Here is a 26792-nt window from a genome sequence, read left to right on the forward strand (position 1 = left end):
CAGGTGGCAGCTCTCTGGACTCTGACCCTGCAGCCCTAGTCCTCTCATCCAAACTCACTATCTGTGGATATATTCCTGGGACCTGCAGCAGTGTATGAGGGGGTGGGGGTGGAGCTCCTACCCTGCAGCCTTAGACCACCCACCCACCCAAACACACCATCTGTGGACACCTTCCGGGACAGGTAGTAGCAGGGCACTCTTGGTTGTGACCAGGCAGCCTTAGGCTACCCACTGCCCAAGCCCACTTTCTGTGGCTATGTTCCTGGAACCACAACTGGGCAGCCTCTGACCTTGGGCGCTCACTGTCACTGCGTGTGGAGTGAATACCTTCCTGTACTGTAGGTGAGACTCCAAAACTGGGTGTCCACTCACAGTCCTGTGGACACCTTCTGGGTGCTAGAGGCTCCTGTTTCCAAACCCGGGAGACCACACTCAGCATCCTGTGGACACCTTCCTGGTAGCAGCAGCTAGTGCCATTAACTCTCACGGCCCAATGGAGGGGATACATTCTGCCTACTCCCTTCCTGCCTGGTTCACCCGGGTCAGAATCAGCCAGCACAGCACAGACAGTGGGACCCAGAGTCCATTCCCCACCATCTGAGGGAAGCCGGTGGGACACTGGAACAGCTCTAGGAAAAGAGATCTATCTGCCAGTGCCCCAGCAGCCTGGCTCACATAGGCCAGAAACAGCAAGCCCAGCACAGAAAGAGAACCTACTGGAGCTGAGGTAGGCACCTAACCCAAGTTCCATTGTCCTCCTTCCCAGGGAGGCCTGTGGGGCACTGGAGCAGCATTAGACTTGGAGATCATTCTGCCTGCTCCCCAGCAGCCTAGTCCAACTGGGTAGGAAAAAACGTGTCTAGCACAGCCAGTGAACCCAGTGGAGCTGAGCCAGGCCTGGGACTCAAATCCCATCCTCTACCTTCTTAAGGAAGTATGTGGGACACTGGAGCAGCTCTAGACTCAGAGATGTTTCCACCTGAGCCCCAGCTACCTGGGTCACAAACAGTGAGCTGGCAGAGATAGTGAATCCAGGGGAGACTCAAGACTCTAGAGACAGGTGGATCCAGTCTGTAGTACAGACTCCAGGAATAATCAGGCAAGGCTAGAGACAACCAGATGGCTAGAGGCCGGCGTAAGAATACAGGCAACAAACACCAGGACATCATGGCTTCACCAGAACCTCCAAAAATCAATGGCTATTCTATTGCAGTTGAAACACAGGAAAATGATCGTAAATCTCTAATCATACAAGTTATTCGAGGCACATAAAGAGGAAATGAACAAAAAATGGAGGCATATAGAGGTACATAAAGAGGAAATGAACAAAAAAATAGAGGCCATCATGGAAAGACAGGAATCCACATTCAAAGAGATGAAGGAAATGGTGCAAGATATGAAAACAATTAGAATCAATAAAGAAAAGACAAACAGAGAAAACTCTGGAGTTGGAGAACTTAGAGAAGAAATCAGGAACCAGAAAGGTAGGCATCACCCAACAGAATACAAGAGATGGAAGAATCTCAGGCGCTAAAGATACAATTGCAGAAATTGATACATCTCTCAAAGAAAAAAAAAAATCAGAAAAGTTACAAATACAAAACATCCAAGAAATCAAGGACACCATGAAAAGACAAAACCTAAGAATAATAGGAATAGACAAAAAATATTTATAAAAGTTGAGTGTGTTTGCACCAAATATGAGTGAAAGGTGTAAGAGGTGATTAAAGAGAAAGTTCCTGCTTTATTTACTTCCTTAATAAAAATTTATGTTTTTACATATATATCAAGATTTTTAAAAAATTATATAGCACAAAAGTTATCATGCAGAGAACAAGTGGAGTTGGCTTGGAATTCCAGATGGTTGATATACAAGTATAGGTATTTAATTCCCTTTTTATTTCACCACTCATGTTCACCTCTGAAAGCTGAGGCTCCTTCATGTCAATTCTAATGACAAAATAATACCTTTAATAAATGATAAAATTAGATATTCACATAAAAATCAGTTCAGAATAAATTAGGCTTCAATATAAACCCGATATTAGAATTTTAGACCTTAAATGTTACTCAAAGAACCATCTGTTGGAAGATTTTTCTCCAGACTGTAGCATTACTAGGAAGTAGTCAAAAGCTTTATGTAGTGAGGCCTAGCAGAAAGAAATAGGGTCAGAATCTTATTTTGGATAATAGGATTATCAAATCAGCTCCAATTGCTCTACTTCTCAACACTGCTGCACTGAGGACCAATGTTTCAACACATAAGATGTTTGGAGGCATTTAAAGCACAAACTATAATGTGAGATTTTCAGCAGTATCCTTTCTTTATCCTATGTATTACACATGTTATGTTTATTATAAGCTGAAGACCTTCCCTTTTACCCATAGCTTAGAATTGAAATCATCTATTCTTTTGTTTTGTTTTAGTTTGGTTCGGTTTGACTGAGACAAGATTTCTCTGTGTGTAGCTCTGGCTGTCCTGGAACTCACTCTGTAGACCAGGCTGGCCTCAAACTCACAGAGATCCACCTGCCTCTACCTCCTAAGTGCTGAGACTAAAGGCATGTGCCACCACCATCCAGCTCAGCTATTCCTTAAGATTTAAAAAGTTCAACTGTGAACCCATGATGCATAGTGAGTCTTCATTCCTCCCCTAACTCTTCCTCCTTCTAAAGTTCTTCCACTTTCTCCTTTCTTTGAAGACAAAATCTCATATAACTCAGGCTGGACTAGAATTTATTGTGTAGCTCTGGTTTGCCTAGAACTTGTGATCCTCCAGCTTCTGCCTCCTGATTAAGAGCATGCACCTGGCTGTATCCTTTCTTTTTTTTATTAGTCAGAGGCACCTTGAAGAACTTCATGAGAAAATAACTTTTGTATTTTTGTTTTCAATTTCATTTATTTTTCTTTACAAATTTTATATTCTAATTAATTTTGTTATTTTCCATTTTCTTCAGGAAAAGTTAAAACAATTTTAAAATGAAAACAAAAAAATTGTTATAATTTTTCTTCTCATTATTTTCTCATTAGTGTTTTCTTTCATTATTTTTAAAAAGCTGGGCATGACACATCTATAATCATAACATTTGGAAGGTAGAGGCAAGAGAACCAGTTTAAGGTCAGTTTCAGTTACATAACAAGTTCAAAGCCGGTAAGCACTACAGAAAATCTTGTCTTAAAAAAAACAACAAAAAAACAAAAAACAAACAAACAAAAAAAAACCCCACTGCTTTTAGATACTTAATAACTTTCCTTTGGTTTCTTCATCAAGACAACCCTATTTTTTAAATAATTAAGGTTTTCAATCATTTACTATTATTTAGTTCTAATTTTATTAGGTACTAAAAAGAATGCAGCCTGTAAATCTCTGTATTTTACAATTCTGTTAAGGCAGATATAGTATTGATTTATTGATTTGAAGAAAATGAGGATGCTATATATGTGTATTCAAATTTGTTAATGTTGTTTATTATTTTATTCAAATTCCCATCCTTATCATCTCATAATCTTTTAGATCTGTTCATAAAAGGCAGTTTGAAATTCCCGTTATAATTTTATTTTCTCAAGTTCTTCATGTGTTTATAATAATAATTTTACTATATATGTATAACTTGGTGAATATGGAATTAATACTTTTATATCTTCAGAAATACTGTATTTTATTATTATGTGATAGTCCTCTTTATCCTGTTTAGTCTCCTTAGCTTGTCTTGAATCTTACATCTCATATTATTAGTTGTTAATTATCTCCCTTACTTCAGTTTCATTTACTAGATGGTTTTGACTGAAATTTTAGGGGTTTACTCTTTGAAGTAACATTGTTTGTCTTATGAACTTCAGGAGTTCCAGCTAATAATGTTATTGTCTTTGCTTGAGTGGGTCCAATGGAAGGGGAGGAGTATCTTCCCTATCAATGGACTTAGAGAGGGGCAGGGAGGAGATGAGGGTGGGTGGGGATTGGGAGAGAATTAGGGAGGGGGCTACAGCTGGGATACAAAGTGAATAAACTGTAATTAATATAAAAATAAAAATTTGGAAAAAAGAAAAAACTACAGGCAAAAATAAGAATCATTAATTTAATATAATTTATGCTACAAAACAAAGGAATTAAGGATATAAAGAATAATGAATAATGTCAATATCTAAAACATACTTTGACAGTTTATATCATTCAGATGAACTGAAAGGGATTATGAGAGCATAGGAAGAAATCTATGAATTACTCATAAAAGTTGAAATAGTAGATAACAAACAGCTTTCTAAAAAATTTGTACCTAACTTGAAAATTCTTTTCTAGTTGTTGCCTTTTTCTGTAATACATATGTTTTTGAATAATAAAAACTTATTCATTAATGGAACTTTCTCCAAAGTTATGATCTGTTTCATGAAACAAACACAAATTTTACATTGTTTTGTATACATACTCTAAATTCATCAAAATATTCATTGTAAACATAAATGCTTACAGCTGGGCATGGTGGCACATGCATCTAATCTCAGCACTTAAAACGGAGGCAGACACAGGTGGATCTACATTCCAAGCCAGCCACAAGCACACAGTAAGACTTTGTCTTAAAAACAAACAAACCAAAAAACAATTACTTCCTACAAGGGAGCCAACCAGATTCTTTGCTGTGACTGATTTACTTGCTGTTTGTCTCTAACAGATTTACAAGGTTGTGAATGGTATTTGTAACAAATCATGTGGACAAAATAACCAGAAAATAAGAGAAAGAATAAAAACACACTAAATGAGTGTAAATACAGCAATGTCAAGTGATCATTGAGTACTAATAGAGAGATATTTAGTTATTTATTACATAAATTTCATCAAGTATTTGTTACATGACAAACACTGTATTATATGTTGAAGGCACGACAGTGAGCAAAATAAATGAAAGAATAAAAAGTTGCACCTTCTTACAGTTTCACTTTTTTTTTGAGACAGAAAATAACAGAAAAAACATTTGGTAATGTTAGTGATAAGTGGTAAAGAAAAGAACATCAAGGAATGGGAGATGATATGGCTTTTTAATTATGCATTCATTCATTTAGGGGAGTGCATGCATGTGTGCATGGCACGTGTGTGGAGGGCAGAAGACAACTTACAGTGAGTCAGTTGTCTCCTCCTGATAGGTTAGCTCTGGAGATTGAATTCAGGTTTTCTGGCTTGATAGCACGTACCTATAGCTTTGAAAATTTCTCACAGGTTTGGGATCTGTCCAGTATTGAGAGGTGTTGTTTGAAATAACTCATTATAGTGGTAATTTATCAAGTTATTCATGTATTTCTAAGTTTTGTTTTACATAATTTTAGTGCATGACATAATTGAAATTTTATATAGAAATGCCTGAGCAGGGTTGTTGTAAGTCAAAGACAAAGAATATGAGGCAGTGAATAACAGAAGCATGAGTAATGAACTGTGAGGAAAGAATATATATGATATAAAGAACAGAGAGGAAAAAACTGCCTGGAATTGCAAAATAAAAAAAAAAATAATAATAAAGGCAAGAGTGGCATAAGTGTTGCCAGATCATTGAGGGCCTTTTAAGGGATTCTGGCTTTTATTCTGAGGCCATCATTTCAGTCCAATTTCATACAGAGAACAGATGTGATGTAGCATCAATAAGGTCATTATGCTGCACAAAGAATGGCCTGCAGTAGATATGGAAGAAGCAGTAATTCAATAGATTATCCCAATGAATATTAGATGACTTCTATATAGAGCTGAAAATATGGTTACTAACATAAATTTGGTGTCTACCTCATTTTTTTATTGTTTGATCTGAAAAAATTTAAATATTATAAATGGAAAAGTGCCAGATCCCTTATGATATATTAGAGAAATTTACTTCATTTAGGGAATCAATTGTGATTACTTGCCACACATTGTAGTGCAGACTGTTATCATAGTACTTGGGAGGCTGAGGCAGGAGGATCAGGAATTCAAGGCCAGCCTCACTGCATAACAAATTTGAGGCCAGTGTGAGCCACATTAAACTGTGTTTCAAGTGGAAAAGATGACTAGTCCGTGCTAGTTAATCCAAGATATAAAGGATAAAACATAGGCCAGATAAAGATTAGGGCCTGAGGAAGAGGAAAAGAATTACTACTGAGAATGAAAACAACCATATATAACATTCAAGTGAAACTACAATAGTATCACAGAGATGTTGGCAAGAATGACATGAAATGAACATAAGGTCCCTGTCCTTTACTAAAGAGTCGAATAAAGGAAATGACATGTATATATTCAAGTTTCTAAACTATCAATGTGACACACTGGGCTGAAGGGAGAGAGATTTTTACATATAAAAAAACTATAAGACAAAATATTTCACAGATAACAAAAAGCCATGTATGTGCCATTTACTAAACCAAAGCCAATGGCAACAGAATTTAAGAAATAATGAATCATTTCATTTCAGATTAATCCAGTTTAAGATCACTTCAGAACATTCAGAAATAGAGAAATCCAGTTGACAACTAGATATATGCAGGATTTGGAAAACATTTCTATTTATTTATATATCTAAAGTGTGGATAGAAATTAAAAAATAAAAAAAAATAAGTGCTTTCAGTTATGGCAAAAGACAGAGAACAAAACACTCAACGCATATCTCTTGATTTACAATTAAAGAAGTTAGAGTGAACAGCTAGAAGATATGAGAAGAATGAAAAAAATTAGAAAGTGGCACTAGAGGCTATAAGCACTTAATCTGGATCACAGCCTGTCTGTTCTAAGCACTCTACCTGTATAAGCAACCAATCTAATCCTGAAAAACAGCATCCATATAAAGACAAGGAAACTGAAGCATACAGAGGCAAAGTGATCTGCACCAAAGTATATGGTTCTTCAGTGAGGAGTGATTTTTGAGGCCACTCTGGCTACATGCCCAGTATTTTAAAATCACTGACTTATAAAGAAAAGTCTTTTCAATATTATTTAAAGTAGCAATAAAATTGGTATGTGTTGAGATACTACAGCCTTGATTTCTTAGTAATCACAACTGTGTCTCCTAGTTCCTCTACACTATACTTCTGATTCACATTCACCCTGAATTGAAACCATAGGTTGCTTTTTTAACCACTATATTAACTATATTAAAACATCTACTGTTGTTGAGGATGTAGATCAATAGAGAGCTTTCCTATCATGCATAAAGGCCTGGGTTCAACCACTAGCATCACATAAAGTAGGCAAGGTGGTACTTGCCTATAATCCTAGCACCCAGGAGATGGGATCAGAAAGCTCAGAAATTCAAAGTCATCCTAAGCTACCTACATAGCAAGTTCTAGGGCAGCCTAGGCTATATGAGACCTTATCTTGGGGGAAAATAAAGGCTAATGTTTCTCAAGCTATAAGCACTGAAAAAAGTCTGTTCAATCAAGGACCATGCATGGAGAGGAGCTAGGCCCCTGCTCATATGTAGCTCAGATTGGCAGCTCAGTCTCCATGTGGGTTCCCAAGTAAGGGAAGCAGGGTCTGCCTCTGTCACAGACTCGGTTTCCTGCTCTTGATCACTTGCCTCTGGTGATGCAGCGTTACCAGGCAACAGAGTAAGAGAATCCAGACTAATACTCCAACCAAGGACCATTCATGGAGATAACCTGGACCCCTGCACAGAGGTAGCCCATGACAGTTCAGTATCCAAGTGGGTTCCATTGTAATAGGAACAGGCACTGTCTCTGACATGAACTCAGTGGCTGGCTCTTTGATCACCTCCCCCTGAGGGAGGATCAGCCTGACCAGGCCACAGAGGAAGACTATGAAAGACAGTCTTGATGAGACCTGATAGGCTAAGGTCAGAGGGAAGGGCAGGAGGACCTCCACTATCAGTGGACTGGGGAAGGGGCATGGGAGGAGAAGAGGGAGGGAGGGAGGGCAGGGCTGGGAGAGAATGAGGGTGGAGCTACAGCTGGGATACAAAGTAAATAATTGTAATAAATAAAAATTATATTTAAAAAAGGATATATATTTAAAAAAGGATAAGTACTGATAAGACTTGATAAGCTATGGGCAGATGACAGAGGAGAACCATCTGGTTTCAATCTGGACAGTGCATTGTGATGCTTATTCTAAGCAGCACCTGTCTCATGTTTGTGTAAACATGCCACCATTTGTGGGGGACCTTTCAGTGAACTAGGGGCAGGGGATGAGGAGAAGAGGGAAAGAGGGTGGGACTAGGAAGAGTTGAGGGTGGGGACTTCAATTGGGATATAATGAATAAATAATAATAATAAATAAAAATTACAATTAAAAAAGTGTAAAAAACAAAACAAAAGCAGAAAAAGGTGACAGTCAATTATTTTAGAAATTAAACGTGTGTATGAGTATGTGTGTCTGTGTCTTTACTCAGAGAATCTCTGTTTATTGTAATTTTCTTCAAACTTACCCATAAAACATGCAGAAGTGTCCATTGAAAATATATGTACAAAAGAAAAATAAAACTGGCTGTCAGAATAGATACAGGATTTATTTAATTAACCTAGAGCACAATGCTGGGCAACAGTTATTGCATCCTAAACCTCCAAGCCTGCGTAGTTTTCTACCATTCAGATTTCACCCATTAAACTTGCTTTTAATCATATCTTAGGTCGGGTTCATTTCTCCTCATGGTTCGAAATCCCCTCCTGCCAATCTCTGCTCCTCCTCCACTTGCTTCTTTCTCCTCCCCTCTGAACCAGGATGTCCCACCGTATTCTTTCCATTGCTCAGCATTGTGGCTGGTTGTTTTATTGACAATACAGAGAACAAATGGTTGCATGTTTACACAAACTTGATACAGGTGATGCTTAGAATAAACATCGCAATGCAATGTCCGGATTAAAACCAGATAGTGGGGTAGAGAAATCAGCATTTGAATGAACAAGGGTAAATTGTATACATTCTAAAAGAACATTATACCAACAAATCATAATCATATTGCCTGCAAAGCAAGAACTTCTTGAAGCTTTCACAACTGGACTATTTAGAATGAATGGCACAAGTGCATGCTTCAGGCTAAAGTGAAGAAAAGAAAAATGAGACATAATGAGGATGACTAAAAGAACATATATCTTCTAGAACCTTCCCAAATAGAATAGTATTTCACCATAGTCACAGTTCTTTATTTAGGCAGTCTTGTATTGTTAAAAATTGAAGGTGAAGGAAATTATTTAGAAGGAAGCAAATTTAGCCTACATAAAGATATTTATTAGCTTACCTAAAAGGAGACAGTATGTCATTTTTTCCAATTCCAAAGAAGCTATATGCTGTTTTAGTGCTTCAATTAAACTGTGTGGTACCTAAAATGTTATTATAAAATGTTAATTCTTTCATATGTTTAACAAATTCATAATCTTATTGTAAAATATTTACTCTAAGACAATTCTATAAGAAACATTAAAGCTACAATTACTTCATTCTACCACAAGGACACTTGCTCAAGTATGTTCATTGCAGCTTTATTCATAATAGTCAGAAACTGGAAACAAACCAGCTGTCCCTCAACTGAAGAACGGATAAAGAAAATGGGGTACACAGCTCCCTACTCAATGACCACTGGGTCAGGAATGAAATGAGAAAGACATTAAAGACTTTCTAGAATTCTATGAAAATGAAGGCACAAAATACCCAAACCTGTGGAACACAATGAAAGCAGTGCTAAGAGGAAAGTACATAGCACTAAGGGCCTTCATAAAGAAATTGAAGCAATCCCATACTAGCAATTTAACAGCACATCTGGAAGCTTTAGAACAAAAAGAAGCAAACACACCAAAGAGGAGTAGTGGGCAGGGAATAATCAAACTCAGGGCTGAAAGCAATAACTTTAGAAACAAAGAAAACAATACAAAGAATCAACAAAGCTAAGAGCTGGTTCTTTGAGAAAATCAACAAGATAGACAAACCCTTAACCAGACTAACTAAAAATCAGAGAGAAAGTATCCAAAGTAGCAAAATCAAAAATGAAAAAGGGGACATTACAGACATTGAGGAAATACAAACAATCATTAGGTCTTACTTCAAAACCCTATATTCCACAAAACTGGAAAATCTAAATAAACAACTTTCGTGATAGATTCCATTTACCAAAGTTAAATCAAGTTCGGATGAACAATCTAAATAGTACTATAACATGTCGAGAAATAGAAGCAGTCATTAAAAAATCTCCCAGCCAAAAATCCCAGCTCAGAATTTCAGCGCAGAATTCTACCAGACTTTCTAATAAGAGCTGATACTCCTCAAACTATTCAACAAAATAGAAACTGAAGGAACATTACTAAACTCATTCTATGCAGCTACAGTCAGCTTGATTCCTAAACCACACAAAGAGTCAACCAAGAAAGAAAATTTCAGACTAATTTCCCTCTTGAACAATGATGTGAAATTGCTCAATACCTACAAACCAAATCCAAGAACACATCAAAAATATCATCGACCATAACCAAGTGGGCTTCATCCCAGGGATGCAGGGATAGTTCAACATATGAAAATCCATCAATGCAATCAAACATATAAATAAACTGAAAGAAAAAAAAAAACAGAATCATCTCATTAGATGCTGAAAAAGCCTTTGACAAAATCCAACACCCCTTCATGATAAAAGTCTCGGAAAGATCGGGGATACCAGGCCCACACCTAAATATAATAAAGGCAATAAACAGCAAGCCGATAGCCAACATCAAATTAAATTCAGAGAAACTTAAAGCAATTCCACTAAAATCAGGGACAAGACAAGGGTAGTCACTCTCTCATATCTATTCAACAGAGTACTTATAGTCCTAGCTAGAGCAATAAAACAACTAAAGGAGATCAAAGTGATACAAACTGGAAGGAAAGAAGTCAAAGTATCGCTATTCACAGATGATATGATAGTGTACCCCAAAAATTCCACCAGAAAACTCCTGTAGCTAATAAGCACCTTCAGCAAAGTGGTTGGATACAAAATTAAATAGTAGCCCTCCTTTATACAAATGATAAATGGGCTGAGAAAGAAATTGGTGCAACAACACTCTTCACAATAGCCACAAATAATATAAAATATCTTGATATAACTCTAGCCAAGCATGTGAAAGACCTGTATGACAAGAAATTCAAGTATCTGAAGAAAGAAACTGAAGAAGATATCAGAAGATGGAAAGACCTCCCATGACCATGGCTGAGTAAGCTTAACAGTAAAAATGGCCACCTTACCAAAGGCAATCATATGATTCCCATCAAAATTCCAACACAATTCTTTACAGACCTTGAAAGAGCAATTCTCAAATTCATATGGAAAAACAAACAAACAAACAAAAAACCCAGGATAATGAAAACAGTCTTACAATAAAAGATCCTCTGTAGGTATCACTATACTTGATTTCAAGTTGTACTACAGAGTAATAGTAATAACAACTGCATGGTATTGGCATAAAAACAATACAGGTCAATCAATGGAATTGAATCAAAGTCCCGGAAATAAACCCACTCACCTACGGACACTTGATTTTTGACAAAGAAGTCAAAACCATATAACGGAAAAAAAAAATCCTCAATAATCGGTGTTGGTCTAACTGGCTGTGTACTTGTAGAAGATTGCAAATAGATCCATATTTATCACCCTGCACAAAACTAAAGTCCAAGTGGATCAAAGACCTCAACATAAAATCAGATTCACTAAATCATAGAAGAGAAAGTAGGGAAAAACTTTGAACTCTTGGCACAGGAGACAACTTCCTGAATAAAACACCAACAGCACAGGCTCTAAGATCAATGATTAATAAATGAGACCTACGAAACTGAAAAGCTTCTGGAAGGCAAAGGACATTGTCAATAGGACAAAACAGTAGCCTATAGACTGGGAAAAGATCTTCATGAACCCTACATCCAACAGAGAACTAATACCCAAAATATATAAAGAACTCAAAAAATTAAACAGCAACAACCAAATAATCCAATTAAAAATGGGGTACAGAAGTAAACAGAGAATTCTCAATAGAGGGCTCTCAAATGGCAAAGAAGCACTTAAAGAAATGCTCAATATCCTTAGTCATCAGGGAAATGCAAATCAAACTGATTCTGAGATTCCATATTATACCAATCAGAATGGCTAAGATCAAAAACTCAAGTGACAGCACATGCTGGAGAGGATTGTGGAGCAAGGGGACCACTACTCCATGAGTAGTGGGAGTAAAAACTTGTAAATCACTGTTGAAATAAATGTGACACTTACTTGGAAAATTGGGAATAGATCTACCTCATGACCCACTCATGGGCATATACCCGAAAGATGTTTCAACATACAACAAGGACATTTGCTCAACTATGTTCATAGTAGCTTTATTTGTAATAACCAGAATCTGGAAGCAAGCTAGATGTCTCTCAACCAAAGAATTGATAAAGAAATTGGGCTACAGTTACACAATGGAATACTATTCAGCTATTTAAAAGAAGGAGATCATGAAAATTCTAGGCAAATGGATGGAACTAGAAAAGATCATCTTGAGTAAGGTGACCCAGACCTAGAAAGACATGCATGGTATATACTCACTTATAAGTGGCTATTAGCCATGTAATACAGGATAACTATATTACAATCCACAGACCCAAAGAAGATAAGTAACAAGGAGGACCCTAGGGAGGATACTTAACTATCACTCAGAAGTGAAAATAGAATAGATACCAGAAGTGGTTGAAGAGAAGGAACAGAGTTGAAGATTTAGTGTGAAGAGAAATGAGGGTGTATATCAAACTGGGGAGAGAAGGTAGCAGGAGAGAAGCCTTACAGAGAGAAGAGAAATCATGGGTGGGGACATTTCTGAGACAAGCTGGAGACCTATAACCTGTTAGGCTCCTGGGAGGATATAAGGGTGACTCTAGCTGAGACTCTTAGTTGCAGGGATCACGGAGACTGAAGAGGCCACCATCTAAGTAGACTGGACTTTTAGTGGAGGTAGGGGTATACCAACCCACCCACAAACACTTTGACCCAAAATTTACACTGACTACAAGATGTGCAGGATAAAAATAGAACAGATAGTGAGAGAATGTCCAACCAATGCCTGGTGCAACCTGAGATCCACCCATGGGAAAGAGTCAACCCCTGATACTATTAATGAAACTCTGCTATGCTTACAGAGAGGAGACTAGCATAGCTGTCCTCTGCGAAGTTCTACCCAATATTGGATCTAAATAGATACTGAGACTCACAGCCAAACATCGGGAGGAATGCAGGGAGTCTTGTGAAAGAATGGAGGGAAGAACAGAAGGACTCAGAGAAGACTGGAGCTCTACAAGAAGATCAACAGAGAGAATCAACCTGGGCACAGGGGGCTTATGGAGCACCAAACAACGACCATGCATGGACTCGACCTAAGTAAGCCCCTTACACATATGTAGATGATGGGTACCTTGGCCAACATGTGGGGAGAGAGAGCTGTTGCTGACATGGGCTCTGTTGCCTGCCAGGCCACAGAGGAAGAAGATGCACCAAGTCCTGAGGCAACTTGATGTGCTGGTCTGAGTTGGTAGGGGGAGGCTCCCCTTGTCTGAGGAGTAAGGGAGGGGGGATATGGGGAAGTGGGAGGGAGGATGGGAACGGGAGGAGATGAGGAAGGGTCTACCATCAGGATGTAAAGTGTATAAATAAATTTATAAACAATTGAAAACGAAAGAAAATGTGGTACATTTACACAATGGGGTATTTTTTTTTCATTTCTGAAGCCTTTATTTACAAAAGCTTTAGAAACAAATACCCTCTGTTTTGTAAATAATGTTTAGTTTAAAAAGGGCCACCCAGTTACAGCATTTTAGTATCATGAATATAGAATGTACAAGGGAAACAAACTATGCTGCTAACATTTGGAGACTTGCTAATATTATTATTTTTTTATATTTTTTTAATTTTATTTTTCTTTTTAGTTACATTTTGTTAACTCTATGTCCCAGCTGTATCCTGCTCCCTCATTCCCTCCCCAACCCCACCCTCCCTCCCTGGTCTCCTCCCTGCCCCTTTCCAAGTCCACTGATAGGGGAGGACCTCCTCCCCTTTCATTTGACCCTGTTTTATCAGGTATCTTCAGGGCTGGCTGCAAAGTCCTCCTCTGTGGCTTAACAGACTGCTCCTCCCCTGGGGGGGGGGGGTCAAACAGCCTGCCCTTGAGATCCTGTTAGAAATAGTCCGTGTTCCCCTTACTTTGGAGAACTACTTGGTTACTGAGCTACCACGGGCCACATCCGAGCAGAAGTTCTAGGTTATATCCATAGATGGTCCTTGGTTGAGTGTCAGTCTCAGAAAAGACCCTGTGCCCGGATATATTTGGTCCTTGTAGAGCTCCTATCCTTTCCATATCATACTAACTTCCCTTCTTTCATATGATTCCCTGCACTCTGCCGAGGGTTTGGTTATGAGTCTTAGTGTCTGCTTTGAAACACTGCTAGGTAGAGTCTTTCAGATGCCTTTTGTGGTAGACTCCTGTCATACGTTCAATGCACATCCCATTTGTCTTTCTAAATGAGGATTAATCACCTTCGCCTGTGTCCACTTTCTTGATTATCTTCTTTAGGTGTGTAGATTTCATTATGTTTATCATGTCTTGTAGGTCTATATAAGCGAGTATATACCAAGTTTGTCTTTCTCCTTCTGGGATACTTCACTCAGAATGATCTTTTCTAGATCCCACCACTTGCCTGCAAATTTCATGATTTCCTCCTTTTTGATTGCTGAGTAGTATTCCATTGTGTAAAAATACCACAATTTCTGTATCCATTCCTCCGTTGATGGACATCTGGGTTGTTTCCAAGTTCTGGCTATTACAAATAAAGCTGCTACGAACATGGTTGAACAAATGTCCTTGTTGTGTACTTGAGCAAATTTTGGGTATATACCTAGGAGTGGTATAGCTGGGTCTTGAGGTAGCACTACTCCTAGTTGTCTGAGAAAGCGCCAGATTGACTTCCATAGTGGTTGAACCAGTTTACATTCCCACCAGCAATGGAGGAGGGTTCCCTTTTCTCCACAACCTCTCCAGCATGTGCTATCACTTGAGTTTTTCATCTTGGCCATTCTGATGGGTGTAAGGTGAAATCTCAGGGTCGTTTTGATTTGCATTTCCCTAATGGCTAATGAGGTTGAGCATTTCTTTAAGTGTTTCTCTGCCATTCGATGTTCCTCTTTCGAGAATTCTCTGTTTAGCTCTGTTCCTCATTTTTTAATTGGATTACTTGGTTTGTTGTTTTTCTGCTTCTTTAGTTCTTTATATATACTGGATATTAACCCTCTGTCAGATAAAGGGTTGGTGAAGATACAAATCGGAAAGGAAGAGGTCAAAGTGTCACTATTTGCAGATGATATGATAGTATACATGAGCAACCCCAAAGATTCAACCAGAGAACTTCTTCAGCTGATAAACACCTTCAGCAAAGTGGCAGGATACAAAGTCAACTCAAAAAAATCAGAAGCCCTCTTGTATACCAAAGACAAAAAGGCTGAGAAAGAAATTAGGGAAACAACACCCTTCACAATAGCCACTAATAACATAAAGTACCTTGGTGTGACTCTAACCAAGCAAGTGAAAGACCTGTTTGAGAAAAACTTCAAGTCTTTGAAGAAAGAAATTGAAGAAGATCTCAGAAGATGGAAAGATCTCCCATGCTCATGGATTGGTAGGATTAACATTGTGAAAATGGCCATCCTGCCCAAAGCAATCTACAGATTCAATGCAATTCCCATCAAAATACCAACTCAATTCTTTACAGACCTTGAAAAAAAGATTCTCAGCTTCATATGGAGAAACAAAAAACCCAGAATCTCCAAAACGATCCTGTATAACAACAGATCATCTGGAGGTATCTCTATTCCCGATCTCAAGCTGTACTACAGGGCAACAGTAATAAAAACTGCATGGTATTGGCATAGAAACAGAAAGGAGGATCAATGGAACCGCATAGAAGACCCAGAAATAAACCCACACACCTACGAATACTCAATATTTGACAAAGAAGCCAAATCCATTCAATGGAAAAAAGACAGCATCTTCAACAAATGGTGCTGGACCAACTGGATGTCTACATGCAGAAAAATGAAAATAGATCCATATTTATCACCCTACACAAAACTAAAGTCCAAGTGGATCAAAGACCTCAACATAAAACCAGATACTCTAAATCAGTTGGAAAAAAAAGTGGGGAACAGCCTAGAACTCATTGGCACAGGAGACAACTTCCTGAACAGAACACCAACAGCACAGGCTCTAAGAGCAACAATCAATAAATGGGACCTCACGAAACTGAAAAGCTTCTGTAAAGCAAAAGACACTGTCATCAAAACAAATAGACAGCCTACAGATTGGGAGAGACTTGCTAATATTATTGATTGAAGTGTAGGTAACACACATTACAATTTGTAGTCCATCACTTCAGGGTAGAGTTAATGATCACCAAAATCTTCCAACACATGCTCTGGTCTGGTCACATATTCTGCATGGCTAAATATTTCACAGTCTCTTGTCAATATATATAAAATAGATTGCAAAAATATACACAAAAAAAATAAACAAGCATTACACTCCTGGGGTATTACTCAGCTGTTAAAAGGATAACATTTCAGAGTGGTGGCAGTGCACTCCTTTAACTCTAACACTTGGGAGGCAGAAGCAGGCAGATCTCTGTGAGCTTGAGGCCAGTCTAGTCTACAGAGTGAGTTCCAGGACACCCAAAGCCATACAGAGAAACTCTGTTTTGAAAAAACAAACCAAAAATAACATCCATGAAAATTTTAGGCAAATACATGGAACTAGAAAAATTAATCATCCTGAGTGAGGTAAGATGCAGGGGGTGGGCTTCCCTGGCAGGTCGGTTGGTTGGCGCTGACAAGGCAACTACAGAGGAGATAAGGAGTCTAAGAAAGGAGGGAGGAGTGAATCAGGTGATGGTCAGGGGAGTCTTGCAGCTCTGATGGACTAGCAAGCAGGTGCTTCTTTATTTATAAAAGTTTCACAGAGCAAATACAGACTAATGATTATCCAAGAAATACAGATTATGTTTGATTTTTTATTACATGTGCAGGGTTTACAAGTTCAGTCACAATTAGAAAATATAAACCGAACAAATATTTTTTTTACAATCAGCCCTGTAACTCCAATTTAAAGATTCTAGCAAATGTCTTCTCCAATGCAAACACATTTATTATATGACAGCCTGCTTTTAGGTTGTGTTTGCAGTTTTAAAGCATTACAGACAAACGGAAATATCTGAACTGGTCTTTTTATGAATAGTAAATACCAATACCTAACTTCTTTTACTATATGTCTCATCATCTATGCTATAAAGTAGAAAACGGTTTATTTTAGTCAATCTATCTTTTTACTGAGTTCTGTTCCTCTAGGAGTGTAGTTGCTATGACACCTCCCTCCCCCGTCTTTAAACTACATTTTCAGAGAGCTTATAATGAAGAGGCCTTGAATCTGCAACCTATTCTTCTGGTCAATCAGAGTTTATTAGTTGTCTCTGTTTACCCTGCACCAGTTATACTGTTTGAGTTTGCTCAGGGCCAGATACCACAAGAAGATTCCTGGCATAATGGCCTCATCTAACTATGTGCTTATCTATACATAATCATCTCCAGGGCATAAGGAAGACTGCCAAATAGTGGGCAGATAAAGTTAATTTTAGGATTTTTCCTAAAAGACTCAGATATAATTTTTTCAGGAAAAGACATAAAATGAATTATAGTGCAGAGAGTTTCCAAGACTGCAACACACAGAAACCAAAACCAAAAAAAAATTAGAGATAGAATGACAGCAATCACAGCATTCAGGTTAGCTTCATAACTCTTGTCATTTCCATTATGGCTGTGCCAGTAACAGAGATCCAGAAAAACAAACTTGGTATGTAGTCACTTATAAGTGGATATTAGCTGTTAAATTAATGATAATCAAGCTACAATCCACAGACCAAGAACAACTAAGTAACAAAAAGGGCTCTGGGGAGAGAAGTGAGGGATGCATGGACTTCCCTAAGAAGGGGAAATATAATATATTTTGGGGGGGTGGACTGGGGGCAGGTGGGGATGGAAATAGGAGGAACCTGGTGGGGTGGATGGAAGAAGGGAGAAAGTATGGGGAGAGACAACTGGATTTTGAGAACATTGGGGGTGGGGTGAGATCGGAAAACCTAGTGCAGTGTAATCTCCCCCTGGAATCTATGAAGGTGATCCTGTGGAAGACTCGTTTTAATGGAGGATATCTTCTGTAACTACACAAGACTTCCAGTGGTGGGACTGGGAAACCAACCCAGCCATGAAATCCTCACCTAAAACCTGTCTCTCCTGCCTGCAAAATGTGCTGGGGCAATGGCCAGCCAGAACTTGCAGGAGTCACCAACCAATGACTGGTCTAATTTGAGGCCCATGCCACAAGAGGACCCATGCCAGACACTGCCTGGATGACCAGAAACTGGAGGGTGGATAACCGAGAGACTTAGGGTAGAATCAGACACAACTGCACCCCCCCAAAAAAATAAATGAAATGATTCCTAATGATTGCTATACTAGTAGATCAGTGGCTCGTCCAGTTGTCATCAGAGAAGCTGCCTCCCACAGTTGATGGAGTTGGATATAGAGACCCACAGACAAACATTAGGGTGAGAAAGAACCTAAGTAGGAGGTCTCCATCAGATCTCTCCTCTCTGGAACCCTGTGCAAGTGGAGGGGGCAGAAACTGTGGGAACCAGAGTGGTAGAGGACACCAGGAGAAGACTGCCAGTGGAATCAACTAAGCAGGGCCCATGAGCTGTCTCAGAGACTGAAGCATCAGTCAAAGAGCCTGTATGCTTCTATGCTAGTTCCTCTGCATATATCTTATGGTTGTTGGCTTGGGGTTTTTTTTTTTTTTGGGGGGGGGCACTCCTAACAGTGGGAATAGGGGCTGTCTCTGACTCTTTTGTCTGCTTTTGGGAGCCCTTTCCTCCTACTGGGTTGCCTCGCCCAGGCTTGTGCCTGATCTTACTGTATCTTCTTGTGCCGTGTTCAGTTGATGTTCCTGAGATGCCTGTTCTTTCCTGGGGTTGGTAGGATTTGGGGAAGGTGGAGTAGATCTAGGGAAGAGGGGAGGTGGAGACAACTGGGAGGAGTGGAGGGAGAAGAGCCTACAGTCAGGATGTATTACATAAATAAATAAATAAATAAATAGATAGATAGATAGATAGATAGATAGATAAATAAATTTTTAAAAATTTAGAAACAGCAACACAAGTTGATCACAACAAATCCCACATACACTCCAGTAAAATAGGAGTTTTTCTCTGTTTTGTTCAATTATAAATCTTTTTTTCATTGAGAATATTTCTTTTTATTATTCATTTATTTATTTATTTATTTATTTATTTATTACAGTTTATTCACTTTGTATCCCAGCTGTAGCTCCCTCCCTTGTCTCCTCCCAATCCCACCCTCCCTCCCACTTTTTCTCCTATGCCCCTCCCTCAGTCCATCAATTATAAATCTTAAGTGTTTGGCACAAAGTCCATGCTTAACTAATACTTGCTGAATACATATAAACATATGTTTCATTCTCCAGTTCCATTAAAATGAAATATGAAGATTTCCTCTTATAGAAGATTATTTCCCCAGTGATGTCCTATACTGTATCATAGATAAAATTGGATCACTGGGAGAGAAGAGATTTGAGAGGAAAGATAAATGATACAAAGTACTGAACTGGCTGGAAGATTTAGCAAAAGAACTGTTTCCAGTCGTGTAGATATGACCCAGAGAAAATTCCAAAAGAATAAATACAAAACTTTTCAGTGTTTGAATATGTTGGAAACATTTTTGGTTTGATTTAGTTTGGACAGTTCACTGCCAGCTGTAAATCCACGAATGCTGCCTTCTAAGCATAGCAGATGCAACTGGCAGAAGCCGCTTAGAAATCCAAAAAGTTAAATGCAGCAAGTGCATTGCATGCAAAAGGTGAGAGCGAGGCTGTAAGACCTCCTTTATTACAAATGTGGTCACTCAAACAATGGAGGCACTGTGGTGACTGTGGGAAAATTTATTTGGGCAAACATTATGGCAGAGCCATCTATCGGATCCCCATGTTTTCATCCAGAACTGTTGACAGGCAGTGTGGACCAGACACATGATGTCTGAACTATTTTAGCAAAAGATAGAAGTGTGTCTGACTGCAGACAGAACAGATCCTTTGCAAATTAAGTGTAAGAAGGAGTAACTGAAAGAATGAGACAGATTTCCTCCCCAGAAAGGTAACATCTGAAGCGATCTCTCAAGTGGTGACCAGCTTAACCATCAACACAGAGAAAAGCCTGCTGGAAGTACAGTCTAGTCAAAAAGGAAGACTTTAACAGCTCTCCATGGAATCTAGCAGTTAATTGTCTGAACTGGTACTTTTTTTAAAAAAAGAGACCTCTGTCAAGGACACTGACCAAGTAGCACAAAGTGGAGCTGACCTCAGTCTTTTATTCTTGTCGTCCACTCTCCCACCGAGCCTAGAGAATTTCACTCTATTCCAGGGTTTCCAGATTACCTGTGACAGCCAGTTGACTGGGGCATACTGCTAGCTGAAGACCTTGACAAAAGATTTTCTTTACTGGCTGTGGCCGAAGGAGCCACATAATAATGAAGCTCATCCAGTAAACAGAGCTGCTTTGCATAGAAATGCCTGAAGACTTGCATGAACTTCTACCAACAAGACCATCATCTGCCTCTTGCAGAATCTTCAATGCATGTACTCCACTTTTCTGACACAAGTATCCTACAGACCAGCACTGAGGTAAAAAGGGAAGAGATGGGTAGAATACTAGGAGATGTGGCCCGCCACTTGGGTATTCCTCCTGACAAATGTCTCCTTAGAATTCAGGGTGCACATGCTGACCAGTTGTGCGAGATGCAGCAATGGCAGAGGTAGTTTTCAGCAAGAATACCCTTACTTCCCTGGGGGCCTCCACAGGACCAGAAATACCAATGTGAATTAAAAACCAGGGCAGTGAATTCTGTAGATACCTAGCCATGATCCTAGCCCATTTTGCTTTTCTTAGGAACTAAGAGGCTGAGATTGTGTTTCTCTTTTGTCTTTCTATGTACTAACCTAAACATTCTCATTTTATCTTTGTCTCCCTACTACTGAGATTATCTAACTGCTCTTTAAGGAAGCCCAATATTATTTAAGCCAACAGCAGTTCTCACTGTGAACCCATAGGATGGGGATGCTTGAAGGGATGGCTGTGAAAGTTCTAAGTAACCAGATTTTCCAAGGAATTTGTCAGCTTTCTTTGTTGGAGATGATATGGATACCTCTTACTTCAGAAATTCCACTCCCCATCAGAATCTGCCCTACCTTCTGCCCTGGCCCCTAGGCCTATAGCTGTAGCTCAGTTTCATTAAAGATTAATTGAAAGGTAGGTTTAGTGGTGAAGGCTTGTTATTCCTTCAGTCAGGAAGGCTGATACCAGAGGATTACAAGTTAGAGGCCTGCCTGGGCAACATAGTGAGTTCCAGGAGAGTCTAGGCAACTTATTAAGACCCTGTCTCAAAAACAAAGTAAGAAATGGCTAGTTTTAAAGTTTTTATATATCTGCAAAGATAGATGATTGATTCATACATAGATGTGTGTGTATGTGTATGTGTGTAGATCATGACACTGAGAAGAGACACTCAGAGGAGAAAGAAGACTTCATGGAGGGAGTGGGGAAAAAGAAAAGAGCAACGGAATATATGTGACATCAAAGCAAAAGAGTAGCTACTGGAGAAAGGAAGGAGACCAGAAGGAGGGAGGCATGTTGATGGAGGAGTAAAGTGGAAAAATTTCAACAAAACAAAATGTATATTAAAAGGCCATAATGAAACCCATTCCTTTGTATGTTAATTTTAAAAGAGTCTTCTGATGACTACTAATACAATGGACATCCAAATATAAAAATTTACTCTATAGGCCACTGACCTGAGAAACATTTGGAATGTTTTTCCGCTCAACTTCAAATTACTGAATTCACAAAGAGGAAGACAGCATACATATAACTGTAGAGAGCAGTAATTAAAAAAAAAAGGAACAGATGGGCCGTTGTGGATATTCAAAAGAAAAAGTATAACAAGAATATGACTGTCTAGCCAGGTGTGGTGGCACATGCCTGTAATCTCAGCACTAGTGGATCGCTGTGCGTTCATAGCCAGTCTGGTCTACAAAGTAAGTCCAGGATAGCCAAGTCTACACAGAGAAACTATGTCTTGAAAAGACCTCTCCCCACAAAAAAGAAAAGAGCATGCCAGACAAACATATGTACATTATAGTTATCCAAAGGATAGACTAAAAGAAGAGGCCTGCTAGTACTGAATTTTTGATATTTGGGGAAGAACTAAATTGTATAAGCTGTGTAAGTTGTCATGTGAATGTGTTATAACTTTCCAAGTAAAAGTCAGCCACTATTCACACTGTTGTGCTCATAGATAACTTTTGTTTATTCTCTTTGGTTTTTAAAAGTTTTCCTGTCAGTGACCTAGGGGTGATTCACCTTGTTTTGCTTGCATTACTCTGAGCATGAGGGAAAATAAGGCTTACCTTTGCTATTATTTCTTTGTCTCGCTCACTACAGACCTGTTCTATTGTCCAGTGCCTGGAAAGATTTATGTCATGCCATATATATATATATATATATATATATATATATATATATATATATATATATGGTTTGATTCAGTTTTGAAACTGCTTCTGATAGTGAAATAAGGGTATACTAAATGAATACAGAGCAACAGAAAATCCTTGGATACAAATACATTTCTAACCTCTGTGACCTTTAGGAATTCTATCAGTTTGGTTCTTCCAAGAAACTTGATGTAAATATCCAAACTTTCCTTGCATTGGTTCTTCCTCATGTTAAAATAATTCCTTAAAAATAGAAATAATAGATAACACAAGAGGAAACTGAGAGCTGTACTAATTTTCCTTAATGTATAATGTAGTGGTATTTTATTATTTTAAAATACATAGTCTTCAAAAATCTTCTATTTTGAGTCTACAACAAATATAAATATAAAGATAAAAATACTTTTACAAATAAACTACACTTAAAATTTTCTTTTAAAAATATTGGAATTTTTAAAAAGTTTTTAACTTGTCTAAAATATTAAGGATCCCTTCATTATTAGCCAAAAAAGGCAAAGAGTATCTTTAAAGAGAAGTATAAAAGCAGACTGTATGATCCCGTTGGTTAGTTGGTCAGGATTTGCCTAAAAAATAAAGAATTATCTAATTATCACAACAGTTAAAGATAATTTGTTCTCCCAGATACAGTTAAATTATACCATTTATTAATATTCTTAAAAGTTTTTACATTGGGATTGGGGATTTAGCTCAGTGGTAGAGCACTTGCCTAGCAAGCTCAAGGCCCTGGGTTAGGTCCTCAGCTCTGAAAAAGAAAAAAAGACAAAAGCTTTTACATTAAAATTAAGAAGAGTATCAAGTTGGGTTTGAATGACTGGAAGTGTGTTTAGAAGCTCATTGATATTCACAGTTCTTATCACACCATGTATCCTACAAAAGATAAAGGAAAATCATAAATATCAGTAAAAGTTTGAGAAGTACTGTGACATATATGTCTTAAAATAGTGTTGTGTTCTGTACAAAATTCAAAGTCAACTATATGTGTTTCAGGGTTTACTTAGAAATTAATGATGTTTACTGACCCTTTCTTGATATTTATGATGTCAGATGAGATCATTCTGTATGAGAGGGACTTTTTATTCAGGCATCTGCTATCTCCCCTGATGAATGTTGACATAATATAGCATAAAAATGAGGTATGTTATTTCTAATTCAGTTATATTATTTGCAATATGTCAACAAATGCAAAGATTTTAACCCAATTCACCCGTATACTCCAATAGCTTTGAACTATAATATCTAGATTTTACTTCATTAATCTAATCTGACAATTCTCAAGCACTCAAAGTTTATTTTTCATTCCTTAAACCTTTGATATATGATGTGCTGATAGTGACATTATTGAACAGAAGAAATAATTTTAGATTCTTTCATATCTTCAATATTAAAGTATTGTGAATTCTTACTGTCCCAGCCTGTTCCTACCATCTCTTTTTTTACTTTCCTGCCCTTAGCAAATGATCCTGCCCCATACTTCACATAGAAACTGGGAAAAGGCCTTAGAATGTCAATGTCTAGCTACACAACCTTCAAATGTAGCTTTATTTATTCATCAACATATTAATTCACCAAACAGTACCTACTGCAAGTCAGGTCTTGTTCTAGGTGTTGGAAGTCAAAAGTTTCAGCTCTTGTGATCTTTGAATGTGGGATGACAGAAAGTAATGACCACAAAACAAAACAAAACAGCTAATGAGAAGTGGAATAAAGGAAACTCAGACTGGGAAGTAGCATAAAGAAAAGAATGTAGAACAATTTTTGGTAGGCTGGATAAGGCCTCATTGAGTAAAGACCTAGACGTCAATTAATAAGCTAGTAAGCGTTCACATTTGTATCAATGAATTGAGAGATATTTACCTCCATAAATTTCTCACCACATCACATCCTCAATAATATGGAAGCATTTTCTTTACAAGGAATAGCTTTCAGATCTTTTCCTTCTTTGTTCCATAGAAATATTTCCATCAAAGACTCATCTTACCTTCTAAGACACTTTTGTACAGGAAGTTGTATAAAGTAAACAGAGTTTCGAAAGGCAAGATATTGAATAAAATGCTGTTAAACATTATGTACCAAATTTAAAGGTTAGTTTTATATACAGATGCATTCGTTAACGATTTTAACTAAATGGTTTGCTCTCAAGACTTTCTGTTTAACCTCTTCTCTCTTTTTTTGACTCATTTTAAATTGCAAAACAGTGCAAAAATAATTATATATCTGGGTACCTCACCAACTAGAAATGACAGCTGCTTTTTTTTTCTTCTGTATCCACCTTGAAGCTAATTTTATAAAAGGAAGGAAAGGTCCAGTTGAGGTGGTGTACACTAATTTCAGAATTCGGAAGGAACTGGATTAAAGGTGCAGGTAGATCTCTGAGTTAAAGACCAACCTTGTCTACACAGTGAGTTCCAGACCAGCCAAGGGCTTCATAGTGAATATTCTGTCTTAATCCTCCCCACAAAATAACAATGGAACATTACAGTTAAGTTGCCTTTGACCATCACAAAGATCTGTTTCTTTTTCCTCCTATCTAGGTGCAACAAGCATCATAATTTTTTAAGTTTTTATAATCTATTTTCTTAGAATTTTATATGCATGAAAAAATAGTGTGTATATATATATTTTTAATTACCCAAATAGGGCCTGTAAAGGCATTTGCCATCAAGCCTGATGACCTGAGTTTGATTCCCATAATGTACTTTGTAGAAAGAAAGAACCAACTCCAAAAAAACTGTCTTCTCATCTCTATATGTGCACTGTGGCATACATGTCTCAGTATACACACACACACACACACACACACACACACTAAAATGTCATCCTAAAATTTGTCTTTAGGCAAGCAAGATGGCTCTGTGAGTAAAGGCACTTGTTTCCAAGACTAACCATGCACACACATAATAAATAAATGTAAAAAATTAAAACTTTTTCTCTATTAGGTTTTTTGAAATCCAGCCTTCTTAGTAAACATCACATTTGATTTAATACTAATATGTTGTGATATGCCTTTTTCTATAATTATACAGTCTTATAATTAGCTTTATTATCTCTTATCAAAATGCTGTACAGAACAGACACCTACACTTTCTTTAGCTTTAAATTTAATGCTCTATACTTCATCTTTGTGGAAATGATTTTATTATATTGTCGGGTAAGAATATCATCCTATTTTTTAGTATCCACTTGGATTGATAGACTTTATTTAAAATTGACTCCCCCCATAATTTCTTCACATTTTTAGTGCTACCTATTTCTATTACGCTACATATGTATGTTTTATTTTATAGATAGTATCCTGTGTAATTACCACTACTTTACAATAAGTTTCAAATTACAACCAATCTCTAAACATTAATTTTAATCCAAGAATTACTAAAAGGTTTATGAATTTGAACTAGAAAAAAATGTTATAGAATATTTCAGCTGTTCTGTGGAATCAAAAGTATGTATATAGGAAGAAGCAGGCATGTGAACATATAATACCTTCAAGTGTCCAGCCCCTCTCAAAAAGTAAAGCAGTTGTGCAGTAGTACATTTGTGAGGAGGGGTCCCAATCTAAAATATTTGAAGAGTAATCTAAATATTAAATATCTACTCTATTATTTACCTTCTTATCCAGGGGATATTTTAACAGTAGATAACTGGTATATTTCTAAGAACACTTATTTCAAAAGTACAATCATTAGTGAAATAAAAAATGTAATTTCCTTATTTTACCTTTCACTAGTAGAAGTAAAAAGTAGAGAGGGATCTTTACAAGAACATTTCGCAATTTTTCTGTTTTGGCTTTTTGTAATAAAAGTAAAGGGATACTGCATGTATACGACACTCACCTCATCTCCATGAACCATGAGGTAATGTATGGTGACCAGAGCTTTGAAGACCACCACCCAGCTGTTGCTCCTAGCTTTGCAGAAAGGACATTAGCCAGATGGTCAGCACTCATACTTATTTGGTTTATATAGTGCAGTCAGCCTAGAGATGATGAAAAGTATTAAAATACAGATTGAGAAATAATTTTCAATTCACTTCATATAGCTTTCTTTTCATTTTACTACTTGATGCACTGATACTCATTTTCTGTCTCTGCCTCTGCCTCTGTCTCTCTATCACACACACACACACACACACACACACACACACACACACACACACAC

The 26792-nt window shown here is 37.7% G+C and overlaps 1 long non-coding RNA gene across 1 annotated transcript; it reads right to left on the reverse strand.

Moving 5' to 3' along the window:
* Positions 1–8502: 8502 nt before the first annotated feature.
* Positions 8503–11624, reverse strand: LOC129676254 (uncharacterized). The gene is made up of 3 exons (XR_008720056.1): positions 11455–11624; positions 9207–9288; positions 8503–9004 (listed from the first exon to the last, which is right to left on the reverse strand). It is a non-coding gene; the product is annotated as an uncharacterized LOC129676254 (long non-coding RNA).
* Positions 11625–26792: the final 15168 nt, after the last annotated feature.

This window comes from Psammomys obesus, unplaced genomic scaffold (genome assembly GCF_907164565.1).
Source record: "Psammomys obesus unplaced genomic scaffold, mPsaObe1.curated_primary_1811, whole genome shotgun sequence".
NCBI classification, from domain to species: domain Eukaryota; kingdom Metazoa; phylum Chordata; class Mammalia; order Rodentia; family Muridae; genus Psammomys; species Psammomys obesus.